Below are 9,175 nucleotides of genomic sequence, written 5' to 3'. Positions count from 1 at the left end.
ATAAATAATATTTTATATAAATAATAGTAGTATTTAATAATATTATTTCGTATTGAGAAACAAAATGAGGTGTGTGTGTGTGTGTGTGTGTGTGTGTGTGTGTGTGTTCGTGATAGGGATCTTAGTTACATTGTTCTGCCTTTAGATGATGACGAGACCGTTTTTATGAGTGAGTCAGCAGTAAAGACTTTTATATTAAAAGAGACTGAAATGGAGTTATAAACAATGAAGCTATTTTTACTTTAAACAACTCATTTGTAAGACAAAGCCAGCAAATGCGCTGAGCAGACCTGTCATCAGAAAACACCTTTAACAGATAAAAGGATAGTACAACAAAGATATCGCTTTTCTCTGTTTTTATTGTGAATATGAGATTAAGCTGAAAAATGAATGGTGTATCAGATGCAGGTATTCACACTCAATACATTTCTGTCTCATAATACTCTACATAATACAGTGAGCTTTTAATATAGTAATACAGTAAGCTTTCAGTGAAGCAACTCAACACTCCTTCTTTGAGTCCATGGAGGAAGAAAGGTAGTTCTGCATACATAATGTTTTTTCAAGACAATCAGTCTTTCTTTCTTTCTTTCTTTCTTTCTTTCTTTCTTTCTTCCTTCCTTTCTTTCCACACTTGTGCTGTCGAACTGTTGTATAAATGCAATAATTTTAAAGCAATTTAATAAGGGTTTCATTTTTAATAAATCTTGTTGAAATCATGAATTGTAAGAGCAATATCACACTCATACTGGTGTGATATTGCTTTGATTCAGTATGTGTGTCATTACATATGGCTTCAGCCGTGCTGATATAGTGCAATATCACACATGTACAGAAATGCACAATTGCTTACTCTTTATTTTTTTATTTTATTGTTTTTCTCTCAGTTACTTTATGTTGGATATGATGATTCTCTTGTTGTGTTGTGATTGTGTTTAATTTAGTAAAGTTTAAGTTTATATGACTGAATTTGACAAAAGTAATTTTCTGTAAGTCTATAGAAATAATACCTTAAATTACTGTAGCATGTACAATCCAAGCATCTTCATTTTTATAAAAACTGGAGAGTTCAAAAGGTAACACAAAACAAAAAGGACTCCGGTTTACACAACATGTGCATGAATCTTTAAAGTTGTAATGGATGTGTTTATCAAACTGTATGTAAGAATTGTATTTTGTATTTTCCCCCCCTGAAACAGCCATACAAAGTGCTCGCTGCTTTTATCATTTCAGCAACGATGGGGTCACCTAGGGTTCTGCTAAATATTTCTGTTACCAGCAGGCAGATGCATAGTACCATAATGGGATCTGCACTTGTCTTATAATGAAACTTCACTTTCCATTCCAAACTCTGTATCAGCTAACCTCTGGGGTTCTGGATCATAGCTTCCAGAGGAGCGTACAGGAGATTTGTTTCCCAGGAGAGCTTCAGGCAGAGGGCAGAAACCTTCTCAGATCACCGCTCATTTCAGACAGACAGCTTCTGCATACTCGGAGACATCATACTTCAGAATGTACCTCAAGTATGGCAGAATTGATCTGCAGCATGGTAATATCTTCTTCACGTTACTTACATTCTGCCTTCAACATTGTTCTTTTCTATGAATGTGTGAGCAATCATGACAAACATGCAGGCTATCATGATTCAGACCAGAAGATTCCAAGAACAACATTATTAATTTACGGGATGGCGGTGGTGTTCTGGGATTAGGAGCCCATCATTTTAGGAGCTGGGAGGGCGATGAAGCTGGCGGAAACTATTTCTGTGATGATGGGCATCAAGTAGAAAATATGAATTATTAATCACAAGCATTTTGTCCCTGATGCCCGGAGGAAAAGGTGACTAACACAATCCCCATCTCATTTATTTTTATAGAAAACTTATTAAAGTATGTACTTGAGATCAAATTGTTAGTACTAGAGGAAACACATGGAAATAATGAATGTCATCAACAGGGTCTGAGTGTTTGTGGCTCTTAACAAGCAATCAGAAAAGTGCTGCAATTTTATGATGGGTGAGATGTGGCCTCTCCAGTTATTTTATTATTTAGCTCTAAGTTCATTTCGTTAAGATATTCACGCTGTTAGAAACGGAGAGCAATAATGAGGTACTGACACAATATGCTCCAAATGACCCAATTGTGAATCATTGTTAGTCCCATTGCAGACAGCTATATACAGTATATAATTGACCTAAGGTTATTCTGCTGCATAATGTTATGATAGTTTACAATTTATGGATGTAAATAAAAAATTCACAGCTGTACATATGGTTTTATTGGTAACACTTATAATAAGAATCAATTTGTTAAATTTATTTAATGCATTACCCAAGGTGTCAACTAAACTAAGTGTCAGTTTACCTTTTAACAGTATTTACTGTATTAATATAGGTTATTGTTAATTTATAAATATACTTTTGATCATTATTTAATTTTCATTTCTAATATATGGATGTTAATTTAACTAATCGATATGGCTGAAATGTAAAAAAACAATAGTTTAGGGTAATTTTTTTAAGAATTATTATTATTATTATTATTGAGGTTGTTGTTGTTCAGCAAGGACTTATTACATTGATCAAGTTACAATAAAGACATTTATATTGTAACAAAATATTTTTTTGTTTTTATTTTAAAATTATCACTGTTTCCACAAAAACAATATAATAAATAATAATAATAATAATAATAATTATAATAAAAGCAGCACAACTATTTTAAGCATAATAAATGCAGCAAATCAGTATATTAGAATGATTTCTGAAAGGTCATGTGACACTGAAGACTGGAGTAATGATGATGAAAATGCAGCTTTCATCACAGGAATAAATTACATTTTAAAATATATTCAAATAGAAAACAGTTACTGTAAATTGCAATAACATTTTGCAGTATTTCCAATCTTACTGTATTTTTTATCAAATAAATGTGGCCTCGGTGAGCATACGAGACTTCTTCCCAGAAAAAAATCACTTAAAACACTTAAAACTTTTGAACAAAAAGTTTAAAATACATTTTAATATTTGTTAATTATTTAACACTGTTGCATTAATTAATTAAAGTGTGTTAGTGCACATATAAATTGGTCTGCATTATTTGTAAACTATTGTATTAGTGACTAAAATTTCTTCTTTTGGAAATGTCTCAAGTTGCCAGAAATGTGCTGTTGCCATCATAGGTATTTCCTGCTGATGAAGAAATAGTGAACTACAGTCTGCGGTCATCAGAGTTTATAGTCAACGCCGTCGGCTTCATGATTTATGCTGTTCTGCCAGCACCCTGCACTCACCCAGGGGAGATGGGTGTCTTTTTGATATAAAGGCATTATCTTTTATATGTCCTTGAATGTGAGATCTTTCTTCAAATGCTGGCATAGGGGACACGCAATATTTGAATGTGTCTCCTGATTTTACAGACAAAGTCTTCAAGGTGGACAGTAATATTCCAGTAATATTTCGCTCATGGGTGGCTGTGAGAGAAAAAAGCTTTAATCTCTTTGTAAAGTTTAATCAAGGTGAAATTTCAAGATAGTCTTCTGAACTATTCTGAAGTGAATCGTTTTGACGCAACAGGATGGTTTTTATTAATAAATGCCATCTTTAATTAAAATCTCAATTTATCACTGCGAGAGCTGTTGTGCCGCAAAACCGTGACACAAGCGCCGTACTGAAATCATTACATAATTAGGAAAATTAAATAGGTAATACATTCTGCGCTTTTCTCCAGGGACAGTTACATTTCTGCTTTTCTATCACCTTATTTTTTTTCTTAAAGGACTCGGTTTTGTTCTTGCAAAGAGGAGATAAGACTAATTGGACAGTTGAAAGAGCCGTGAATTGATGATATTGCTTGTGTTGCTCTTGTTTTACTACGTGGCCCGCATTAATGTGTTTTGTAACGTCCCTTTTGGGTTTCCTGAGTCTGCACATTGACCTTGGTGTCTTTTTTTCTTCTTTCCCTCTTTATGTACCCTCTTAACAGTCTGAAATAGGATTTGAAATGCACTGCATTATGACATGCGAACAGTGTGTGTGAGCTGACCCTCTCAGTTCATGGAAACATTCGTATTATGACTCACATTCAATTATCAATCCAGCCCTTCAGAGAGGCTCTCAACAATAGATCAGTGAGCACAGAATGACCGTGAAAAGCTTTGTTCCTACTTACATCTAAACGTGGAAAGTCGGCAGAACCTGCAAGACTTCTTTGCCATGGCAATAACCATCTTTTGTGCTGCAGGTTTTCTTATTGCAAGGAAATATTCTGCACTTGGCATGATAGGCCTACGCAAACATACATGTTGTTTTATTTATGGAGTCGATGCTGCATGTTGAGATTGCGAGACACCTCAAGGTTACGTTAACAAACACCCCAGTTTCCACCCACTATTAAAGATGTATTATTTCCCCAAGCAAGGATTTTACCCATCAAAACTAAACCTTGCTGGCCAAATTGATGTCAGGAGCCAGTGGCTTGTGTTGTGTTGTATCGTGTCTGTTGACCATTAGTGCATCGGGTAGGTGTGAGGAATAGATGGTGTATTGTGTGAGCCGCAGTGCAGAGCAAACGCAATGGACTGAGAGAGTAAGCCATGAGCTGTGACTACGCTCTTTGTTAAACACAGTCAGGGGAACGTGGTCGATTTAGCAGAGCAACTCTGGGTTCCCACAGCACTTTATATCAAACAGAAAGATTAGCGCTGAACAAGTGGTTGGGAAAAAGGACTTTTTTTCATTTTCATTCATTTATCTTCAACACTGCATGTGTAAAACCAATTATAACATCCATTTTACAATTTTTTTTTTCATGGACATTTTGTAACCCTTCTCTACAGCCTAAATGAGCAAATAAACTAGAATATTTTATAACATGCTCCTTTTTATAAATAATTATTAATGTGACATGTATGTGTCTTTAAAATGTTGTTTGGATGATCAAAGATGAGTTTTATGGGTTAAAATTAGTGTCTTCAGGGGGACTTTAATTTATTATCACTTGCCATTTTTTAAATCTGGGCAAAAATCTTGTAAATCTTAAAAATGTTGTCTCATTTGCATAAACAAGTGGACACAATTCATTATTAGTGAACGTTTTTGCTTGTATGATAAAATAAGCAAAACAAAAAATAACAATCTGTTCATGTTGCATTTGAGTTGATTTATTATTAACATTATAGGACCACTGATTTAATACTTTAGTAGTTTGTCTCTATGTAATACCTTCAGACTCCTTCAGTACCTTCAGTAACATCTTTCTTTTTGATATTACACTTTATTATGAACTATGTATTAATGTGATGCAAGTATCTCTCTCATGATCATTCACAAAAATAATCCAGTGTAAAAAAACAAAAAAAACAATAGGCTGTGCTGTTTAACACTATTCTGTTTGTAGGATTCCTTTGAAAATGTTTCTAAACATTATTTCTAAAAGACAAAAAAAGAAGACTATTTAATCGCACTCATAGACAAATTGCAGTTCATGTTCTTCAGCACCAAATAAAACACATATCTTTAAAATTTAGACATATTTCCTCCCAAAGGACATGTTTTTTTTTTTTTTTCTTGCTGGAAGACTGGACATCTGTGACTGACAACACAAAGGGGCAGATACGGGTCTTTTTGCAATGTAAGGAGAGAAAACGCACTGATATGCCATAGCAGTCGCTTCCTGATGAAGTGTTCGACTTCAAAGCAGATAAAAGTCAGAAAGGCTCTGGACCACTGGTAGATATTGAAGTGCTTTTATGAAATGCTGCTAAGGGACTTGTGGGTAATGCCTGTGGAAAAGACTCCATACATAGCTGGAGCCCATAATGTAGGTCGCTGAATATATACGAGGTCTATGTTAGAGGTCTACTAAATAATACAATATTTGCATTATTAAGATGCAACAAACCTGCTTACCATGAATTCCTTTTAGACCATTGGTAATAATGTTGGCCTTACAAAGGATATTGATTTTTAACCAAACATAGATCCTACTCTCTGCGGTCAGTGTCGTCACAGAAAGGTCACTTTCAAAATCCTTCACACTCGCTGTCTGGAACAAATTACCAACCTTCACCTGGAGATTCATTGCTCCATCTTCAAAAAACAGATTCTTTCCAGAAGCACTTTACTAACTTACTAGTGTTGTTGCACCTAATTAATTGGATTAATTGATTCTAGTATAAACTTATTAAACTTGTTTCTAGTAAACGATCTTCCCTTAAATGAGCATGCATCCTCTTTCAAAACAATTCCTAGCTGGGATCTCTAAATTGCCTAAAATATCATTTTTTTTGCCTTAGTTTTCCTGCTGACATTCTTTCTACAGTCCTTATGCATTATATGTAGGGCTGCTCCGATCACGATCGGCCGATCGTTAATGCGCATCTCGTCAGTAAAGCCGGTTCTCTAATCAGCGGTAAATTCCCTCAGGTGCGTGATTTCACATAGAGCAGCTGTTACTACACAGCCCTAAATGTACATGTATTTGCATTGACTGTTCTCTGTACATCCCAAATTCTCAAGTCACGATCGGTTGATTATGTACAACGCCTGCACACTATTGGTCAACAAGTATGAAAAAATTTGAAAACAAAGTCAAAACCCAGGCATTTTAGGCAATTTAGAAATGCTTGCCAGGATAAAATAAAATAAAAATTTATTGTCCCCCTGTAATTAATACATACAACAAATAATTACTAAGAAATGAAAGTAACACATTGAAATGTAATTTGTAAGACATTATGAAATACAATTTTGTGTAAAACTTAATCAAAAAATGTGTTTTACTTACAATCTTATATATATCTTAACATCAATTTTAATTTTAGCTGATTTTTTTTTTATTTTATTTATTTTTTTGTCTCTAGAAATGTTTTGGAAGGAGGTGTTTGCAATAATTTGTTGGTTGAAATATCAATGCCAAGGTTCACAACAGTAAAGCCTATTAAACAGACTGTACTTTTACAGCTTTGTTAAATATCTATCCAGTTAAATATGGTATTAACCCTGACTAATGTCCAAATTTGGTTAATTTACATTCATTTTATTAATATTTGCATAGCTCAAATACCCAAGTCTATTGCACATCCATCTCACGAGGCCTCTCCTAACTTAATTGTATCTAATCTAGTATTTAATTGGCAAGTCGAAAGTTAATTTCTTTCATTTAAGACTAATTATTTTGATGTTCCAAACTTTACAAGAAATGTTTGATACAGCTGCACTGTTTTCATTTTAGTCGGTACGTCTCAGTGTGATATCTTTTTTATCTGTATTATGTATTTCTAGTTGGACTGGAGGGGGTGAAAGCAGGCAAGAAATATGGTTGCGTTCTTCTCCACTGCATGCTTGTCGTGCGCCGCTGCTCCAGCTCTCCCCAACTCACTATATGTTCACCCCGATATGCACCCCGAGGCAATGTGCCTTTCATTATTTCTTTTGAAACTTTCATCTGAAGTCTCCTAGGGATTAGCCCTCTTGATTCCTGACACAGTCGATGAAAAACAAGCCTTATACACTGGGAGGCTTTCAGCCAGTGGAGCTACTCTGCTCCATCTCTCACAGTGTTCAGCCATGTCAGGATTCCTACACAACAAGAGGGCTGTCTTTCTTGATTTTCCTAATGGCTTCGGTGATCTCTTATCATTTGGAAGAGAGCTGTGGGTTTTAAAACGCTCCGTCTCTTTCTTTGTTAATGAATGTAGCAAATCTTTGGTACTTAACACCTCTGAGATTTTATCTGGGAAACTGTGGTCTGTTCACGGTCATGAATGCTAATAAGCCCTCTTACCTCAAGTGCTTCAGTGCCTCAGCCCTCTCAGATGGTCTTTACAACATCGCTGGGACTTACAAAGATGATGCAAGCTTACCAAGTTTCAAGTATGGAATTGTAAGTGCTGGCTGACTGCAGGCTTTCTGATTGGCCAAGCTGAACATGCGCTTTTAAATATTAATTGGTGTTCTTCAGTGATTTAAAGGGATAGTTCAGACAAAAATTCAAATTCTGACATCATTAACTCACTCTTATGCTGTTCCAAACCTGTATGATTTTTTGTCTTCTGCACGACACAGAATGTGTGCAAATAATGAAATGGGGTCCAAATTGCCTTAAGGCCTATTAGGACAGTATTTTTTCTCATGTACACGTCTGTAAAAATACAATTACATGGCACCTCAGTGATAAAACTCAGTGATTCATTCACAATGGAGAAAGTCACCTGGCCAGTCGCATGATTGTGTGCTATAAATAAAATGTAATATGCTTGGAATATTAAGAATAAATTCATATTTAATGATATTCTATTTATTATTTTACTATTTAAATCTCCTGGTTTTTTTTCTTTTTTTTCTGTTTGCATTTTATTTCTCAAGATGCATATCATAAAAATGCAGAGATTAGCAGAAATAAGTTAATGCAACCTCTTATTTACATAAGCTAAACATAAAGCTGATTGGTTTATTATGTTTATGTATATAATTGTAGGCCTATAATACTTATTTCAAAATTGTATTGCATACCTGTTGCTGGCATGATTTATGACCCATTTTAAATGTTTGTGCTTTTCTTCCATTTCGTTTATGTTCTTATCAGTTCCCACTTGTTGTGGTGGAACAGTGATGAAATATTGTTCTTGTAAATACTTTTCAGGAATAATTATGCATTGCAAATTACAGCAAAGTGCAATAGTAACCATACAGGGTTTGGAAACGGTCAAAAAGGATTTAAATGGTGAATTTTTAACAGATTATTTGGACGGCAATTAAATTACCATACAACTTCAATTCAATTCAAGTTTATTTGTATAGTGCTTTTTACAATAAGAATCGTTACAAAGCAACTTTACAGAAAATTATGTTTCTACAATATTTAGTAATAGCTTATAAGTGGTGACTGTCAGTTTGTGCACGTATGACAGGATTTGTAGAAAAATTAATACAAGACGTAGTCAGCCAGATGATGAACATTATTAATAATTAATAATTATTATATGATGCAGTCACACTTGTAGCAATATTTGTTAGTTCTGTTGTTGATTCAGGGTTAGCATCATCTGAGGTCCTCTGATGGTCAGCATCATCTCTTCTCAGGTGTTCTGGATCCAGACTGGAGCTTGTGTAAATCCTAGAAACAAATAGAGACATCATTAGCATAGCTGCTGTTCCAACAAAGTAAAATTAATT

Source organism: Carassius carassius, chromosome 1, assembly GCF_963082965.1.
Source record: "Carassius carassius chromosome 1, fCarCar2.1, whole genome shotgun sequence".
Lineage (NCBI taxonomy): Eukaryota > Metazoa > Chordata > Actinopteri > Cypriniformes > Cyprinidae > Carassius > Carassius carassius.
This window is presented reverse-complemented; position numbering follows the sequence as displayed.